The sequence below is a fragment of the Tachypleus tridentatus genome, chromosome 7 (assembly GCF_004210375.1).
Source record: "Tachypleus tridentatus isolate NWPU-2018 chromosome 7, ASM421037v1, whole genome shotgun sequence".
Classification (NCBI taxonomy): domain Eukaryota; kingdom Metazoa; phylum Arthropoda; class Merostomata; order Xiphosura; family Limulidae; genus Tachypleus; species Tachypleus tridentatus.
The window spans coordinates 14,038,399-14,051,292 of record NC_134831.1 but is presented as its reverse complement, the minus strand read 5'-3'; the positions used below and the strand labels follow the sequence as shown (position 1 = coordinate 14,051,292).

Sequence of the window (12,894 nt, the reverse complement as noted above, 5' to 3'; positions counted from 1 at the left end):
GTTTTCTAGTATTGTAAATCTGGAGACATGCCGCTGTACCGCTGTGGGAAGAGGATGGAGGGGTTAATTTCGAAGTATAAGATCGAGGGAGGTCCAGTTCAATCTACCCTAGATCAACGTTTGTTATTGTACAGGTTTTCATCACAGTGAATACAAAATACAGTATGTTTGATAACGTTTAAATTCATATTATACTTATTAAAAGATATCTAAACTTGCCAAAGCTGTTCAGTTTTATCCTTGTATAGAATATATTATTGATACAATTGTTTCTCTAAAATTTTGATTACATAAAATTATAGTTTAAGACTGACAACTTTACCACAGATAACATATTTTATCTAACTTTAATTTATTGATTACATTTCACTTTTTTTCATAGTAACGTAGTTACGAATGGTGTTTACGTTTGGCGCTTGTCGGCAACGGTGTTTCAAAGCAGGATTTGAAACATTTTCATATAAACTCTAAATCAAGTAGTTTCTTTTCAATTTTCCAATATTAAAAATTATAATTTTAGGTAGAAACTAATAAAAAAGACGTAAGTTATTCATTATTTTTCCCAGTAGATATCTGGTAATAATACTGTCACTAATATTACTATAAATATAATATACAGGGTGGCCCGTAAGTCCCTACCCATCCACATATCCCATGTATCCAGTATATCTTTGTGGTGTCACCAGAATTGTTGCGCTCATGTACCCACCAACTTGTCACAATACACTCTTCAAGTGTAAATGGGCTTACATCGGCTATATGTCTCTGAAAAAAAAAGAAACAAATTTATAATACATGCGTAATTGAATATAATACAATAACATATGGACGGATAGGGACTTACGGCCCACCCTGTAGGCCAACATTGATGGCCCAGCATGGACAGGTGGGTTAAAGCGTTTGACTCGTAATCTGAGGATTGCGGGTTCGAATCCCCGCCCCACCAAACATGCTCGCCCTTTCAGCCATGGGAGCATTACAAAGTAATGGCCAATCCTACTATTAGTTGGTAAAAGAGTAGCCCAAGAGTTGGCAGTGGGTGGTGATGACTAGCTGCCTTCCCTCTAGTCTTACACTGCCAAATTAGGGACGGCTAGCCCTCGTGTATCTTTACAAAATAATGAAACAAACTTGAGGCCAACTTTGAGAAAGTTGCCTTTCTTTCTTAATGTTGTTTGCTTAGTTATATGGATTTGAAAGTTTAAAGATGGAATATGCTTAATAATAGAGGTATTTGCAAAGTATTTGAATTTTGACCTGAATGGATAAAGTTACTTTTCTTTTACTACTGTAGTAGTGACTTTGCTGCCTTTGATTGAATATGTGAAATAGCTTGTGGTTAGACACGTCCTTAATTTTACTTTTGGTATTGGACCTTACATAGGCTCACTTATTAAATTTTGTGTCTTCCCTATGTAGCATCAATTTTTTAATGTGCTATAAGCACAATCTTTAATTTCAACACAGAAGTCAAAGTTATTTATAGATTGTCAACGTTTAAATATTGAAGATCTGTGATATTATCTCTCCTTAAAGGGGAGGGAAGCACTTGAAGACTTAAGTATGGTATAAGGGGAACATAATGTGACCCCACATATAGTGTACAGTATATTTTATGGCCTCAGATACTAGAGAAAATCAATATGCTCATGTATTATGTGCATAGGAATTCTAACAGCTGATTGGTGTTTTTGTGTAGTGAGTGGCTTACTGTTGTGTTGATTAGTAGTTGTACTTGCTTGTATGATTGAATAGCATTTCTAATTACTTAACCATATTACTTAATGAAAAAGCAAAGCCAGAACTTAAAAATACTGTAATTTGTGAATACATGTAATTTTAAAAGATGTCTGTTACTTTCATCATTGGGGATGAAATGGAAAATATAAACAACACAACATGATAAATCATTTTATTTGATCCTTCACATGGAAATACTTGCAGGAATACATACTTTATTAACTGTTGAATTATAGAATACAGTATTTTAAGTATCTATCAAAATTTAATGTTATATTTATTCCTCTTCCTGTGTTTTGACTTTCAGTAATCCAACACTGACAAACAGTGATTACTTCAGAATGTAATGTGGCCAAGCATGACCAGATGGTTAAGATACTTGATTCACAATCTGAGAGTCTCAGGTTTTAATCCACATTTTCTAAAAGATGCTCACTCTCTCATCTGTAGGGGGCATTATATGTGATGATCAATCCCGTTATTCATTGGTAAAAGAGCAGCCCAAGAGTTGTTGGTGAGTGGCAATGACTAGCTGCCTTCCCTCTAGTATTTCACTGGTGAACTAGATAGAGCTAGAACAAATATTCCTCGTGTAGCTTTGTGTTAAATTTAAAATAAAGAAGAATGAAAGGCAACACTTGGACTAAACATTTTTGCTGAAGGAATACTGTTACTTTGTGTAGTGCACAATTAATACTGGAGCCTAAAAATGTTGGAAAGAAAAGTGTGCAATATGTAGAGATATTTAAGGTGACTCATACAGTTAGTAGTGGATAGATGTGTTGGACAGGATGAGATGTCTCTGTTTGACCACACAAGTTATTAGAGAAAGATATCAACAAAAATAATTTTACTGGTTTTGAAGTTGATTCAACATAAAAACACTTTATGTACCTGTTCACCAGAATAAGAACTCAGTTGAACTGCAGGACACAAGGCTTTGTACCTTTGTTTTACCTTAGTTAAGCTTGATTTGTGTAACTCACTTCACTTTGCTTTCTAGATGTAGCATTGAAGAAACCTTGTATTTTTGCTGTGTGACTGTACTACCATATTTTGTGAAGGATTTGTTATAGTATAAAAGATAATGGCCATAGTTCATTATCTAGACAATATGTGAGATAAAGGGTTCAGATTATTTTGAATGCCATATTGTGAGAGTAATAGGACAAGAGGACACAAGTGTAGGCTAGGCTGTTATTAATTCAGTTGTATTTTTCAAACAGGGTGATTGAATGAGATGTTGTTAATAGTAGTGAAGTCACAACTTAGTGACAAATATTCAGTGAGTTTAAATTTTTATTTTCTTCACTGGTGAGCTGGTATAAAAGGGCTGCCTTAGAATATCAATCATTCCATTTTTTGCCTTACTAAATAGGCTCAGGAAAACCATGGCTTTAGGGCAATCGACTTGTGATCTGAGGGTCATTGGCTCAATTCCCCATCAAACCAACATGCTCTCCCTTTCAGCCATAGGGTTATAATAATGTAAGGATCCATTCCACTACTCATTGGTAAAAGAGTAGCCTAATAGTTGGTGATGAGTGGTGAATGAAATATTTGCTCAACTACTGTTGTTAGAGAGTTATTAAAAGAGCCCCTTATTTTTTATTTGCATCAGGTCTCCCAGCTTCTGACACAAGGCCTAGTAACAGTTAACTATTTATAATTAGGAAAATATTACAATGACAGCATATAAGTCTGTACAATACAGTTTAATTTCACTTTTAAAGCAACTTTTACATATAGATGAGGATTATTTGTTAATATGTTCCAAAATTGGGTAAGGTTTAAGCTGTAATGATAACGCTACTGGAAAACTAACATGATAAGCTAATGAAGTCATTTGTCATCAATCTGTTTGTTGAGCAAGCACTATTAGTTTAAACATTATATAGTGTTTTACACAATTGATAAAGCAAGTTCAGTTGAACCTTGATATTAAAAGCACCCTTCTGACTGCATCCAAATACCCTCTGTTGCAAGATGCTCTTAATATAAAAAATGAGCCACAAAATGCTGGATTCCATATTGACCATACTAAATTTCTGAATTTTAAGGCCCTTATTTTGTTTGGTGTATGCAGGACACAGGTTTTCATGAGCTGCATGTTGCCATGACGAAGCATTGTCAGCAAGAATGACTAAAGTAGAAATAGTCTGAAAACAAAGCAAGGACTCACTGTTTGTGGCATTAGACTGCTTATGTGACACCTTAACATGAGACTAGTTCATTAAAATATTAACTTTAAACAATTGTTGAAGCCATTTCTCATAACTCTCAAAGGAGACATACGAACCATTCAACAGCATTTCATTCACTGAGAAGTAAATACTGTTGGCATAATAGATAATACAAATTCTTGAGCAATTATCATAGCACTAATTTATATAAGAATATAGTGAAATATTGACACATATGCAGAAAAGATCACATGTTGTTACTCTAATTTCAAATTCTGCTAGCTTCTCAAGGTAATTATAATAGTAACATAGACACTAAGTTCAAGTTAAATGCATAAATGTAACATCACAAATATAGTTGTTCAGTCTATGAGAATTTTTCATATGTAGGCATACCATGGATTTTGAAACTGATCAGTTATTCTTAGTATGTGCAATTTTCTCATGACACATGGTAACACCAGGTCTCTGCAAATTTGGTGGGGGTATGGCTGTAATGTTGCACATTGTGAAAGATGTTGTCAACAGCATCCCTCTCAGTGGTAGGTCAGGTGATGTTTTGAGATAAAATGCACTTTAAGTTTCAATGTCAATTACCAATTTGAATTAGGTAACACAAGTTCTAAAACATTGGATAAATGATCTTGGCCAACTATTCTGATAGTAGTAAAAATAATTGTTCCATGTCCAATGCAGTTACAAACACTCTGTGAATGTTTATTTAATAAAGATTGTTTGTTGTCTTATGTTGTTTCCAATATCTATATTTCATTTTCACAATCTCAATCAGGTTTAGAGAAATTCAAAAACTGTGGTGTGATGAATATTCTGTGATTTTTCTGTTATTCAGTTTACCTGTTTTTTTTTCTCTAAGTAAAGTTACTTTTACATAAAGAAGATTGTGTAACTTTGTTTGAGAAAACATGATTGACAGAGCAATTATTAATGTAAGTTTTGTGACTATATACCAGCATATCCAACTAATATAATATGCAATACTGTTTTCTGACACTAATCACATGAGGATATGACTTCCTGAAAGTTTTTAGTTACTAGATTACAGTCTTTCTGAAGGTTTTTAGTTACTAGATTACAGTCTTTCTGCAAGTGTTTATTAACTAGATTACAGTCTTTCTGAATGTGTTTATTAACTAGATTACAGTCTTTCTGAAAGTTTTTATTAACTAGATTACAGTCGTTCTGAAAGTGTTTATTAACTAGATTACAGTCTTTCTGAATGTGTTTATTAACTAGATTACAGTCTTTCTGAAAGTGTTTATTAACTAAATTACAGTCTTTCTGAAAGTTTTTAGTTACTAGATTACAGTTTTTCTGAATGTGTTTATTAACTAGATTACAGTCTTTCTGAAAGTGTTTATTAACTAAATTACAGTCTTTCTGAAAGTGTTTATTAACTACATTACAGTCTTTCTGAAAGTTTTTATTAACTAGATTACAGTCTTTCTGAAAGTTTTTAGTTACTAGATTACAGTCTTTCTGAAAGTGTTTATTAACTAGGTTACAGTCTTTCTGAAAGTTTTTAGTTACTAGATTACAGTCTTTCTGAATGTGTTTATTAACTAGATTACAGTCTTTCTGAAAGTGTTTATTAACTAGATTACAGTCTTTCTGAAAGTGTTTATTAACTAGGTTACAGTCTTTCTGAAAGTTTTTAGTTACTAGATTACAGTCATCCTGAAAGTTTTTAGTTACTAGATTACAGTCTTTCTGAATGTGTTTATTAACTAGATTACAGTCTTTCTGAAAGTGTTTATTAACTAGATTACAGTCTTTCTGAATGTGTTTATTAACTAGATTGCAGTCTTTCTGAAAGTGATTATTAACTAGATTACAGTCTTTCTGAATGTGTTTATTAACTAGATTACAGTCTTTCTGAAAGTTTTTTAGTTACTAGATTACAGTCTTTCTGAAAGTTTTTAGTTACTTTAGATTACAGTCTTTCTGAAAGTTTTTAGTTACTAGATTACAGTCTTTCTGAAAGTGTTTATTAACTAGATTACAGTCTTTCTGAATGTGTTTATTAACTAGATTACAGTCTTTCTGAAAGTTTTTATTAACTAGATTACAGTCTTTCTGAATGTGTTTATTAACTAGATTACAGTCTTTCTGAAAGTTTTTATTAACTAGATTACAGTCTTTCTGAAAGTTTTTATTTACTAGATTACAGTCATCCTGAAAGTTTTTAGTTACTATAGTACATTCTTCCTGAAAGATTTTATTTATTAGATTATCGTTTTCCTGAATGTTTTTATTCACTAGATTACAGTCTTTCTGAAAGTTTCTAATTACTAGATTACAGTCTTCCTTAAAGTTTTTATTAACTAGATTACAGTCTTTCTGAAAGTGTTTATTAACTAAATTACAGTCTTTCTGAAAGTTTTTAGTTACTAGATTACAGTTTTTCTGAATGTGTTTATTAACTAGATTACAGTCTTTCTGAAAGTGTTTATTAACTAAATTACAGTCTTTCTGAAAGTGTTTATTAACTAGATTACAGTCTTTCTGAAAGTTTTTATTAAGTAGATTACAGTCTTTCTGAAAGTGTTTATTAACTAGATTACAGTCTTTCTGAAAGTTTTTATTAACTAGATTACAGTCTTTCTGAAAGTTTTTAGTTACTAGATTACAGTCTTTCTGAATGTGTTTATTAACTAGATTACAGTCTTTCTGAAAGTGTTTATTAACTAGATTACAGTCTTTCTGAAAGTGTTTATTAACTAGGTTACAGTCTTTCTGAAAGTTTTTAGTTACTAGATTACAGTCATCCTGAAAGTTTTTAATTACTAGATTACAGTCTTTCTGAATGTGTTTATTAACTAGATTACAGTCTTTCTGAAAGTTTTTATTAACTAGATTACAGTCTTTCTGAAAGTGTTTATTAACTAGGTTACAGTCTTTCTGAAAGTTTTTAGTTACTAGATTACAGTCTTTCTGAATGTGTTTATTAACTAGATTACAGTCTTTCTGAATGTGTTTATTAACTAGATTACAGTCTTTCTGAAAGTGTTTATTAACTAGATTACAGTCTTTCTGAATGTGTTTATTAACTAGATTGCAGTCTTTCTGAAAGTGATTATTAACTAGATTACAGTCTTTCTGAATGTGTTTATTAACTAGATTACAGTCTTTCTGAAAGTTTTTTAGTTACTAGATTACAGTCTTTCTGAAAGTTTTTAGTTACTTTAGATTACAGTCTTTCTGAAAGTTTTTAGTTACTAGATTACAGTCTTTCTGAAAGTGTTTATTAACTAGATTACAGTCTTTCTGAATGTGTTTATTAACTAGATTACAGTCTTTCTGAAAGTTTTTATTAACTAGATTACAGTCTTTCTGAATGTGTTTATTAACTAGATTTTCTGAAAGTTTTTATTAACTAGATTACAGTCTTTCTGAAAGTTTTTATTTACAGTCTAGTTTTAGTTACTATAGTACATTCTTCCTGAAAGATTTTATTTATTAGATTATCGTTTTCCTGAATGTTTTTATTCACTAGATTACAGTCTTTCTGAAAGTGTTTATTAACTAGATTACAGTCTTTCTGAATGTTTTTATTCACTAGATTACAGTCTTTCTGAAAGTGTTTATTAACTAGATTACAGTCTTTCTGAAAGTGTTTATTAACTAGATTACAGTCTTTCTGAAAGTTTTTAGTTACTAGATTACAGTTTTTCTGAATGTGTTTATTAACTAGATTACAGTCTTTCTGAAAGTGTTTATTAACTAAATTACAGTCTTTCTGAAAGTGTTTTTATTAACTAGATTACAGTCTTTCTGAAAGTTTTAGTTACTAGTGTTTATTAACTAGTTACAGTCTTTCTGAAAGTGTTTATTAACTAGATTACAGTCTTTCTGAAAGTGTTTATTAACTAGATTACAGTCTTTCTGAATGTGTTTATTAACTAGATTACAGTCTTTCTGAAAGTTTTATTAACTAGATTACAGTAGATTACAGTCTTTCTGAAAGTTTTAGTTTAGATTACTAGATTACTAGTTACAGTCTTTCTGAATGTGTTTATTAACTAGATTACAGTCTTTCTGAAAGTGTTTATTAACTAGATTACAGTCTTTCTGAAATTACAGTCTTTCTGAAAGTGTTTTTCTGATTTTTTAATTACAGTCTTTCTGAAAGTGTTTATTAACTTAGATTACAGTCTTTCTGAAAGTTTTTAACTAGATTACAGTCTTAAAGTGTTTATTAACTAGATTACAGTCTTTCTGAATGTGTTTATTAACTAGATTACAGTCTTTCTGAAAGTTTTTATTAACTAGATTACAGTCTTTCTGAAAGTGTTTATTAACTAGATTAGTCTTTCTGAATGTGTTTATTAACTAGATTACAGTCTTTCTGAAAGTTTTAGTTACTAGATTACAGTTTTTCTGAATGTGTTTATTAACTAGATTACAGTCTTTCTGAAAGTGTTTATTAACTAAATTACAGTCTTTCTGAAAGTTTTAGTTACTAGATTACAGTTTTTCTGAATGTGTTTATTAACTAGATTACAGTCTTTCTGAAAGTGTTTATTAACTAAATTACAGTCTTTCTGAAAGTGTTTATTAACTAGATTACAGTCTTTCTGAAAGTTTTTATTAACTAGATTACAGTCTTTCTGAAAGTTTTTAGTTACTAGATTACAGTCTTTCTGAAAGTTTTTAGTTACTAGATTACAGTCTTTCTGAAAGTGTTTATTAACTAGGTTACAGTCTTTCTGAAAGTTTTTAGTTACTAGATTACAGTCTTTCTGAATGTGTTTATTAACTAGATTACAGTCTTTCTGAAAGTGTTTATTAACTAGATTACAGTCTTTCTGAAAGTGTTTATTAACTAGGTTACAGTCTTTCTGAAAGTTTTTAGTTACTAGATTACAGTCATCCTGAAAGTTTTTAGTTACTAGATTACAGTCTTTCTGAATGTGTTTATTAACTAGATTACAGTCTTTCTGAAAGTGTTTATTAACTAGATTACAGTCTTTCTGAATGTGTTTATTAACTAGATTGCAGTCTTTCTGAAAGTGATTATTAACTAGATTACAGTCTTTCTGAATGTGTTTATTAACTAGATTACAGTCTTTCTGAAAGTTTTTTAGTTACTAGATTACAGTCTTTCTGAAAGTTTTTAGTTACTTTAGATTACAGTCTTTCTGAAAGTTTTTAGTTACTAGATTACAGTCTTTCTGAAAGTGTTTATTAACTAGATTACAGTCTTTCTGAATGTGTTTATTAACTAGATTACAGTCTTTCTGAAAGTTTTTATTAACTAGATTACAGTCTTTCTGAATGTGTTTATTAACTAGATTACAGTCTTTCTGAAAGTTTTTATTAACTAGATTACAGTCTTTCTGAAAGTTTTTATTTACTAGATTACAGTCATCCTGTTACTAGATTACAGTCATCCTGAAAGTTTTTAGTTACTATAGTACAGTCTTCCTGAAAGATTTTATTTATTAGATTATCGTTTTCCTGAATGTTTTTATTCACTAGATTACAGTCTTTCTGAAAGTTTCTAATTACTAGATTACAGTCTTCCTTAAAGTTTTTATTAACTAGATTACAGTCTTTCTGAAAGTGTTTATTAACTAAATTACAGTCTTTCTGAAAGTTTTTAGTTACTAGATTACAGTTTTTCTGAATGTGTTTATTAACTAGATTACAGTCTTTCTGAAAGTGTTTATTAACTAAATTACAGTCTTTCTGAAAGTGTTTATTAACTAGATTACAGTCTTTCTGAAAGTTTTTATTAACTAGATTACAGTCTTTCTGAAAGTGTTTATTAACTAGATTACAGTCTTTCTGAATGTTTTTATTAACTAGATTACAGTCTTTCTGAAAGTTTTTAGTTACTAGATTACAGTCTTTCTGAATGTGTTTATTAACTAGATTACAGTCTTTCTGAAAGTTTTTATTAACTAGGTTACAGTCTTTCTGAAAGTGTTTATTAACTAGGTTACAGTCTTTCTGAAAGTTTTTAGTTACTAGATTACAGTCATCCTGAAAGTTTTTAATTACTAGATTACAGTCTTTCTGAATGTGTTTATTAACTAGATTACAGTCTTTCTGAAAGTGTTTATTAACTAGATTACAGTCTTTCTGAATGTGTTTATTAACTAGATTGCAGTCTTTCTGAAAGTGATTATTAACTAGATTACAGTCTTTCTGAAAGTGTTTATTAACTAGGTTACAGTCTTTCTGAAAGTTTTTAGTTACTAGAGTACAGTCTTCTTGAAAGTTTTTATTTACTAGATTATGTTCTTCCTTAAAGTTTTTATTTACTAGATTACAGTCTTGCTGAATGTTTTTAGTTACTAGATTACAGTCTTCCTGAAAGTTTTATTTACTAGATTACAGTCTTCCTAAAAGTTTTTATTTACTAGATTACAGTCCTTCTGAAAGTTTTTAATTACTAGATTACAGTCATCCTGAAAGTTTTTAGTTACTATAGTACAGTCTTCCTGAAAGATTTTATTTATTAGATTATCGTTTTCCTGAATGTTTTTATTCACTAGATTACAGTCTTTCTGAAAGTTTCTAATTACTAGATTACAGTCTTCCTTAAAGGTTTTATTAACTAGATTACAGTCTTTCTGAAAGTTTCTAATTACGAGATTACAGTCTTCCTGAATGTGTTTATTAACTAGATTACAGTCTTTCTGAAAGTTTTATTTACTAGATTACAGTCTTCCTAAAAGTGTTTATTTACTAGATTATGATCTTTTTGAAAGTTTCTAATTACTAGATTACAGTCTTCCTGAAAGGTTTTAGTTACGAGATTATGGTATTTCTGAATCTTTTTATTTACTAGATTACAGTCTTCCTAAAAGTGTTTATTTACTAGATTACAGTCTTCCTAAAAGTGTTTATTTACTAGATTATGATCTTTCTGAAAGTTTTTATTTACTAGATTATAGTCTTCTTGAAATTTTTTATTTACTAGATTACAGTCTTCCTAAAAGTTTTTTATGTGTAACATTTAACTCTTGGGACTAGAGATATATACTGTGACAATTGTAAACTATAACTTTCTTTCTGTATAACTAGCTATTCTAATACATGTTTTACCTTCTTATATGTAACTATATTCTCTAATTTGTTTCCATCTAATTTATAATCCACTAGTCAGCATATAGTGATTTTGTTGCCCAATTAATTCATTTTGTAATAGCATTCCTAACTCTTTAGTGTTGCAAACGTTTTTAAACAAGGTTCTGACTGTGTGGAGAAGATATACATGACACTGAATTGTTTATAATGTGTTTGAATTACATGTACATTTAGTTTGTTTTTTGTGTGTGGACACATACAACAGTGTAAACATTCATGTACACTGAAGTATGCCTTCTAAACAAACATTGTATGTATAAAGTGAGCAGTATGTAGTGCATCACTATTTTACTGAGGTACTACAATTTCTTTGTGAATTCACTACTAAATGCAAGAGAAGCTAAACATTCAATGTTTGTAATTTAGGTTATGTGATTTAGTAATTTTTGTTAGTGTGTTTGCTCATCAGTGTCATTATATCCAATATCCTAATGTTGGCTGATACATTCTGCATTTTATGTTTGATAAATAAACAGTTTTCAGAACCTAGCATAAGTCATCATCATATTTATTGAATGTATGCAGCTGTTTAATGTGAGTTAATTGTGGCTAAAGTTAAACTGTAGTGCCAAAATTATGCATCAGAATTACTATAGCATAAAAATATATTTAAAAATAATACCATAATACATACACTTTCTTTTAATTACACACTTTTATGTTTTTGTTTGTGAGTAAATTTTGAATGTTCATAAACAACACGTACAGTATCAAACTAAAAAAATATATCTAATAGATAGTATGTAACAGTGTTTTCCCTCAAATATACCTTCATGAACTATAGACAGGTTTGCAGTCCTCTATTATCAGATTGGTTTATCTGCAAAAGGGGATCACATAATGTATTGAAGTAGCACTGATTTAAATTAGTAATAAATTAATAAACTTTTCTGATAATGTTTAATAAAACAGAGAATATTTTTTGCTTTTTAACTATAATGTGAAAATTAACTTGGCCTTTATGCTCACTAACCACAGGTGGAGAACCATGGGTCTAGCGGTTGTTTTTTGGTTCTAAAAAAGTAATACATATCACTTGATCAAGTAAATATACAATTGGAGATATATGAATAATATTAATTTCTGCAGTTAGAAGAGAATACAGTAGGAAAAATCTTAAGTGCAATATAGACAGGTCTATCTTGTATTATACTCAAGAGCTGTAAATATTATTGCATCCTTACTGAGATATTTTCAGTCCTTATGAATAATATGTGTAATAAAGTATGTGAAAAGATTCCATTTTTACATCAAGTACATGTCGTTTTAAAAAATATGTTTTGATTAGAGCTAATGAATGTGTTTTTTCTTTTGTCTGAAACCTAAGCATTTTAAATTTAGTAGTTTTAAACTTTGTTATATTCCTTTTCTTGTTTACAATTACATTGGTTAATTATTAGTCACTGTTCCTTTGAATGGTAAAAAAGGAGCTTCAGTTTACAATATATCATAAAACAAATATTACAGTTAGTAATTCAAATTGCCACTTTTGCAATTACATTAATTTAATGAAAAACCCCTTGTTAGTAAAAGAGTAACCTTTAAAAATGATAAATAATTAATAAAATAGACTGAATTGATATTTTGATAAGTAGATAACACTGACAATACAGAACAATTTTTCTGTTTTCTTTTATTTATAAAATTTCAAATTTAAATCTCATTTATAAAATTATCATGTAGAAAAACATGCAAGGTAGTGTGATGTTTGTGATGTGTAAGATGTAACATGAAGAATCCATTTGGTGTCCCCTAGACGTGGATTCCTGTACATGTTGAGGGGACCTACCAGGGAAGGCTCTGTTCTTTCAGTTTACCTCCTCTGGGATCTAAACATCCACCCACGTGTTTGCCA

At 29.7% G+C, this 12,894-nt stretch overlaps 1 protein-coding gene across 2 annotated transcripts in view; it reads left to right on the top strand.

Moving 5' to 3' along the window:
* The window catches only part of LOC143255159 (dynein axonemal heavy chain 6-like), a 74,512-nt gene continuing 61,618 nt past the window's right edge, over positions 1 to 12,894 (top strand). The window contains exon 1 of one of the 2 annotated variants that reach the window (XM_076510401.1): positions 1 to 162. The gene's annotated coding sequence lies outside the window, so the exon portion shown is untranslated. Of the gene's footprint in view, positions 163 to 1,074; positions 1,231 to 12,894 lie in introns of those variants that run through there. The other variant, XM_076510402.1, reaches the window with a different exon arrangement.